Consider the following 7,555-nt stretch of genomic DNA (forward strand, 5'->3'; position numbering starts at 1 on the left):
GTTGAAAATTGATTAGAATCACTTGCCCAATGTTTGTAGATGAAAATCTCCTCTCCAAATCACCTCCTACCGAGTCAAATGTTCTAAAATAAGAGGAAATGAGATAAAATCCTGACTCCCAACCCTTTTGATTAGTTGCAGGTGTCGCATTTGCGACACTGGGTTCGCATTTGCGAACCCTCGCAATTGTTGAACAGAGATCACAATTGCCCTGACATCCTCTACAGAAGTCGCAAGTGCGACAAAGCCTTCGCAATTGCGAAGCTGACCTCCCTCGCAAAAGCGTCAAGTGGTCGCAAATGCAACACAATCCATGTATGTACTGACTTTGCAATTACTAAGGAAAAGTCATATTTGTGACATCTGCCATTCCCTACCCGCTTCGCAATTGCGAGGCTGGTGCTCGCAATTGCGACATCAGAGCACCAGCAATTCAGTTTTAGTTCAAAACCATTCTGCGACACGTCCGAAACTCATATGAGATCTCGGGGATCCAAATCAAACATCCATACAATTCTAAAATAGCATACAAACTCGCTCACAAAATCAAAACACAAAAATAACATCTAGAACTATGAATCGGACATCAAAATGCATGAATTTCAAAGAAAAGTTCAAGAACTTTTAAAATTGCAACCAAGCGTCTGAATCCTATCAAATCAACTCCAAATGACACCAAATTTTGCAGACAAGTTTTAAACAGCATAGCAGACCTATTCCAAGTCTCAAAACCAGGCTCGGTGTCTGATATCTAACAATCAACCTAAGGTCAAACTTCTAAACCTTAAATTGCGAAATATTGGCAAAACAACACAAATCAACCTACAGACCTCCAAATTTGATTCTGGGCATATACCCAATCCAAAATCATAATACGAACCTATCGAAGCCGTCAAAATATCATTCCGGAGTCGTTTTTACAAAAATCAAAGTTTAGTCAACACTTCTAACTTTGGCTTCTAAGCCAAGAACCAAATGGTCTAAATCAACCCGAAACCTTCCCGAAACGAAACCAATCATCCCCCTAAGTCATAAAACCAAAATTACACATGTTTGAAGCATCAAAAGGGGAAACAGGACGCAATAACACAAAACGACCAGTCGGGTCGTTACACTCACTATGCTAGAACTCCTCCAAGCTATTTTTACAGTGATCCTACATTTGAAATATACAATTTTAGTATATCAATAATACTTTTAGAAAATTTAAAAGCTTACATAAGTAGTCTCGGCCCGGTTCTCGATCCACTTATCTGGATCTCAGACATTCTTCTTCTTTCGAATATGGGTCTTCCTAAATAGCTCATCTTGATTCATTTTCTTCTCTTATTTTTTTCTGCAAAGAAATAAAATATGTTAAATAAATTAAATTAGTATAGTTAGAAAAATAAGACTATAATGCTTTAATGAATTACCAATCGCCTCATAATAGTCCTCATGTTGATAGACCTTCATAATGCAAGAAGCCACCCTTCTTAGATACTCAGGTTTTCTTTTCTTATTCACTCTTATTCTAAAATTCTTTAGTTGTCCAGCACCTCAATATATCCTCCTATAAATGCTGGAGACACCATCAAAGCCTTTTGTTTACCTTCCGTGCAACTGATAAAAGGTCGAACATTCCCTTACGTGCTTTAAACTCAAAATTTATAGAAACCGCTTCATTATGGCGGGTATTCTATACACATTTCAACGCAAATCAAATGTGTAACATTAGATGTAAACATAATTACTATAATGCTTAAAACTACTAAAAATTACATTTGTACCTTAAACTCATTAAAATTTTATTGCCTTAGCTCGAATAAAAAATCACTCCACATTGCGTAGGGCTATTATACAACTTGTCAATGGTATTGGTGCTTATATATGTAGTCTGGTAGCCTGGTTTGAATCTTCAATATAAAACACAAGAAAATGTCAGTTCAAGAATTAGATAATAAAAAACAAATAAGTAACAAATAAATCTTACCTATTCCCCCCAGGCACATCGATGATCCAAGGATAACCATCACACTGCACTTCCTCTGGATCATCCTCAGCCTATGTACCAAAAGCATGAGTTGATGGGGCAGCATCACGCTCAGAGCGATTGTCTCGAAGGCTAAGTTCTCAAATTGTATACGATCGAAACTGATTTCAGCCTTCATATGTCTGTTCAAGATGGGATCATAATTGACCGAAGAAAGTCTTCATAAAATCGAGATGAATCCAAAGATGGCACAAACGAGCTTCAGATTTCAGGTACATGTTAAACACCGAGCTCGAAGTCATTATCAAGCTCGGGTCTGAATCGAACTATGATGAGATGTGATTGAATCGAGCTTGCAGGCCAGAGGCCAACCAATATCGAGCCCAAATCATTTCCGAACCCTGAGTCAGCATCGACCTCAAACACGCATCAAACTCTAAAGCTAGAAATCGACCAATATCGACCGATACCGAGCCCAATCAGGATCAAGCTCACAGACAAGAGTCGTTGCAGCTGCACTAAGGGAGAGAAACTCGACGGAAATTAGGGAAAAGTTAATTTATCATGGGTTCCCCACTATGTATTTTTAATTATATCTAAAGTAGGGTTCCCCACTATAAAAGGGATGGCTATATTCATGTAAAAGGGGAAGTTTTGCTTACATTGTAATTCAAATATCATATACTCTCATATTGAAGAATTATCCTTTTTAGCTTCATAGATTGACCCATCTTGCTCAATCTATAAATTATTCTCTATTCAACTTTGCTTATTTTTCATTCTTTACAATCAATATTCAATATTTCTATTTACTCTTACGATTTGTATCAAGTTATACCACATACCCTTAGAACTACGTACAAATTCAACTCTATCCGTTTTTTGGGTAAACATTTTGGCGCCCACCGTGAGGCTAAGGGTAATAGTGATTATTTCATACGAATCTGCAAAAACACACCATTTTACGCTTATTTTTGAAAGTGCCTTTGATTTCGGATTAGCAACGACGAGCTCTCAAATTAAATGGCCTTACCTATCGATAACGAAGTTAGCCTTCAAGGCGAGAACAACAACTTGATGCCCAGGGCCGGAATGCCGCTAATCGACGCCGTTGGAGCTCGAGTCGAAGTGCCATTAGACGTTAATTTGCATGTAGCCATTGAGGCAAACCTACACTCTGAACCTGAAAATAGCATTCATCGTGGCACTCGATCTACAGCTCGAGATACACATAACGTCGAGGAAAATGGCGTCATCGTGCGTATGATCTTTGAAATGTTGCAAGCTCAACAGGCAGCAATAGCTCAGTTGCAGAGTCAAACCCAGATACCGAGCAGGCCGGAGCCCAGTCCACCCTGAGAAATCGCCCACAGAACGGAACCAGCTATAGTAAGGTCAAATGAGCAAGAGTCGGGGACTAATCCCAAAATTGCTAAGATGTTCGAAGAACTGACCAAACGAATATAATCATGAGAAAGGAGAATCGAGGCAAATGATAAAAAGGTGGAAACATATAATTCCAGGGTTGATCAGATCCCGGGGGCACCACCGATATTGAAGGGCTTAGATTCCAAAAAATTTACACAAAAGCCTTCCCCCCCGAGCGCGGCTCCTAAACCGATCCCAAAGAAGTTTCGCATGCCCAAGATTCCTAAATATAATGGAATGACCGATCCCAACAAACATGTCACCTCTTACACATGTGCCATCAAAGGGAATGATCTAGAGGACGATGAGATCGAATCTGTATTATTAAAAACATTATGTGAAACCCTGACAAAGGGAGCAATGATATGGTACCATAATTTACCATCTAACTCTATCGATTCTTTTGCTTAGCTTGCAGATTCTTTCGTAAAAACACATGCTGGGGCAATAAAGGTCGAGACCAGGAAGTCGTACCTATTCAAGGTAAGACAAAAGAATAATGAAATGCTAAGAGAATCCGTATCTCGTTTCCAAATGGAACGAATTGATCTACCACCAGCCACAGATGATTGGGTTGTTCAAGCTTTCACTCAAGGTCTAAACGAACAAAGCCCGATGGCTTTACGGCGGCTAAAGCATAACCTGATCGAGTACCCAGCTATTACTTGGGACGATGTGCATAATTGATATCAACCCAAAATAAGAGTTGAAGACGACTAGTTGGGTTCTGGGTCCGTTCTTAAAAGGGTTGTCAACCGAGAATAGAGGTTTATCAAAGACTGATATTGGCCGTATAATGGAAATCCTACAAGCTCGGTATGATAAATGGCTAAAACGATACTACTGCTAAGGTACGACCCCCCCCCCCCCCAGTTCAATTATATTTTGAAACTAACCCTTGCAAGCGTTCGACCAAAGACAAGGATTAATGAATTCGATCAGGAACAAAGATGGATTATTCAACACGAAGCCTTAGGTCTGAAAGCAGGCATTGCACTCTTTTTCCCTTAGACCGGTTTTGTCCCAAATAGGTTTTTGGCAAGGTTTTTTAATGAGGCAACCATTGATCGTGCTAACTATAAACACTTCAACAGCGAGGCCTCCTTACAATCAACCTCGAATACTGAGGGGCATACCATTGTCATTGAACATATCAACGATGATTATCAAGTATGGTGCAAAGGAAGTTACTTTGTCATTTCATGGCAACATGGTCTCGACAGGAAAAATTATAAGGGCCAAATGGTCAAACGAGCCATGCCCATGTAGTTGGCCCGAGCCCTGATACAAAACATGAACACATGTATAATGACTTACAAAGAAAAATTTCTTCTTTACCGATGTCTTAGAAAAATTCCTCTATTTCGAGATCTATTATGAAAACAAGCTTAAGGGCCGACAATTACCCCATAAATCGGGGACTGCCAACCGAAAAATCAACGAGTTCGAACAACACTCACTCGACTATAAATCCCAAGGGCTATACCGACTCGAGTTCAAGCAACCATTCTCACTCGAGGACTATCTATGAAGCCCAAGGGCTACTCTTTTTTCGAGTTCGAGCAATCACTCACTCGAATACTAAGCCTACGGGCTATTCTTACTTCGAGTTCGAGCAAACACTCACTCGACTACTAAGCCTATGGGCTACTCCTATTTTGAGTTCGAGAAATCACTCACTCAACCATTAAGCCTACGGGCTACGTTACTTCGAGTTCGAGCAAGCACTCACTCAACTACTAAGCCTACGGGCTACTCTTATTTTGAGTTTGAGAAATCACTCACTCAACCATTAAGCCTACGGGCTACATTACTTCGAGTTCGAGCAAGCACTCACTCGACTAATAAGCATACGGGATACTCCTATTTTGAGTTCGAGAAATCACTCGCTCAACCATTAAGACTACGGGCTACGTTACTTCGAGTTTGAGCAAGCACTCACTCAACTATTAAGCCTACGGGCTACTCTTATTTCGAGTTCGAGAAATCACTCACTCAACCATTAAGCCTACGGGCTACGTTACTTCGAGTTCGAGTAATCACTCACTCGAATACTAAGCCTACGGGCTATTCTTACTTCGAGTTCGAGCAAACACTCACTCGACTACTAAGCCTACGGGCTACTCTTATTTCTAGTTTGAGAAATCACTCACTCGACCATTAAGCCTACGGGCTACATTACTTGGAGTTCGAATCACTCACTCGACCTCTATGCCTACGGGCTATATTACTTCGAGTTCGAGCAATCACTCACTCGACTACTAAGCCTACGAGCTATTTTATTTCAAGTTTGAGCAAGCACTCACTCGGTCATAAAGGCTACAAGGTTCAAATCCGATCAAATTACCTAAAGCCTTATGAAAACCTTCATAAGGCATGAATGAAACAAAATCTTCACAAGGCAGAGAATAAAACAGAGGCTGGGAAAAGAAAAGATATTTATATATATACAAGAATGTTTATAATGTCCGAACAGGACCTTACACAAAAAACCAAAACGGAAACTAAGGGCTAAGTTTCTTGATTATCTACGTGGGCAGTCTCTTCTCCATCGGGCTCCTCCCCGCTCTCGGACCCACTCTTGCTCCCATCATCTCCATCATCATCACCATTATCATCATCAGAAGCCAAGGCTTCAGCATCGGTTTCGAGATCTTTAGCCCTTTTTATCTCTTCGGAGAGATCGAAACCTCGAGCATGGATCTCCTCGAGGGTCTGCCTCCGAGATCAGAATTTAGCAAGTTCAGCAACCCAATGTGCTCGAGTGTTGGCGATCTTGGCTGCCTCCCTTGTTATACCTGAGCAGCTTCAGCATCGGCCCGATAGACGGCCACGAATGCATCTGCATCGGCCTTTTCCTTTTTGGCATCAAATTTGGCCTTCGGAGGCCAACCGAGCCTCGAGCTCCTTTATTCTTCTCGCTTGAACCGAGCTTTTCTCCTTCATGCTTCGAAGTTGGTTTTTGGCCGATGATAATTGGGCTCGAGCAGTTTCTTTTTCGGTGGCATGACGGTCCATGCCATCTTTCCATCCCAAGTCCTCTGCCCTTATCATATCGACCTCCTCACAAAGTTTCCCAATAACTTCAAGCTCCTACTACAGCTGTGAGATTGAAATATTAGCCACCGTTCCAGAATCGAGCCCATGGGTTTTTTAGATTACCATTACCTGCTCGATCAGGTCGGTCAGATCTTGTTGAGCCTTGGCCAATTCAGCTCGGAGGTCCTTGATTTCTTCTTCCCTTTGTCCGAAGAGGAGTCTAAGGGCGTTCCTCTCCTCCATGACCCGTCGGAGGTCGGCCTCATACCGATGCAACTCAGTTCGAGATCGATAACACACTTCTCGATAAACCGCTACGGCCTACGAAGAAAGAAGAAAAGAAGTTAGAAAAGAATAGCAAACATGAAAGTGGTATCAACAAAGGAAGTTAGAGCTTACCCAATTTAGAGCTTATTGCACTTCACAGAAAAAGCCTGACACATCACTAGGGCCAGCAACTTCCTCGACACCAGTTAACAAATCACAGAAGAGGTCCTCCCCTTCATGAGATCGGTTTATCTCGAGGGCCCCCAAAGCTTGGGCTTCCCGAATCGCCCCTTCGGAAAAAGCAGGGAGAGTAGGCAAGTCTCCGATTACTATTGCCCCAAGCGACTCGCTTAGGGCGTTCTCCTCAGTTCGGAAAGCTTCAGGACCGGTCCTTTCTGATATACCCACCATTTGTTGACTTCGGTGGGAAGCATCCTCGATCTCTAATGATTCGGGGACTCTGTCCGAATCTCCCCCCGATATCTCCTCAGTCCGAGGTGGAGCTTTATAAATCACCATCGATTCAACTGCCTTTGGGGCATCGATGGTTTTCTTCATTCGGGCAACCAGCACGGACCCGTCATTTTCTTCTTCTTTGTCGTCTTCATCCCTTAGACGCAGAACTGATTCTATGGCCAAAGGGATGGTATTCTTCCTCGGCTTACGAGCCATTCTCGTCTTCGATTTTGGATCTTCGGAAGCGGGGGCCCTTTTTCTCTTATTATCCTGGGATATCGGTGAGAAAAGAAATAAAGGGGGAAAAATAGTAGGAGATAATAGCAGAATTATACTTATGCTTCATGTTCCACTCCTCAGAAAATGGCATCTTTTCAGTCGGAATCAGGTCCG

This window comes from Nicotiana tomentosiformis, chromosome 2 (genome assembly GCF_000390325.3).
Source record: "Nicotiana tomentosiformis chromosome 2, ASM39032v3, whole genome shotgun sequence".
NCBI lineage: Eukaryota > Viridiplantae > Streptophyta > Magnoliopsida > Solanales > Solanaceae > Nicotiana > Nicotiana tomentosiformis.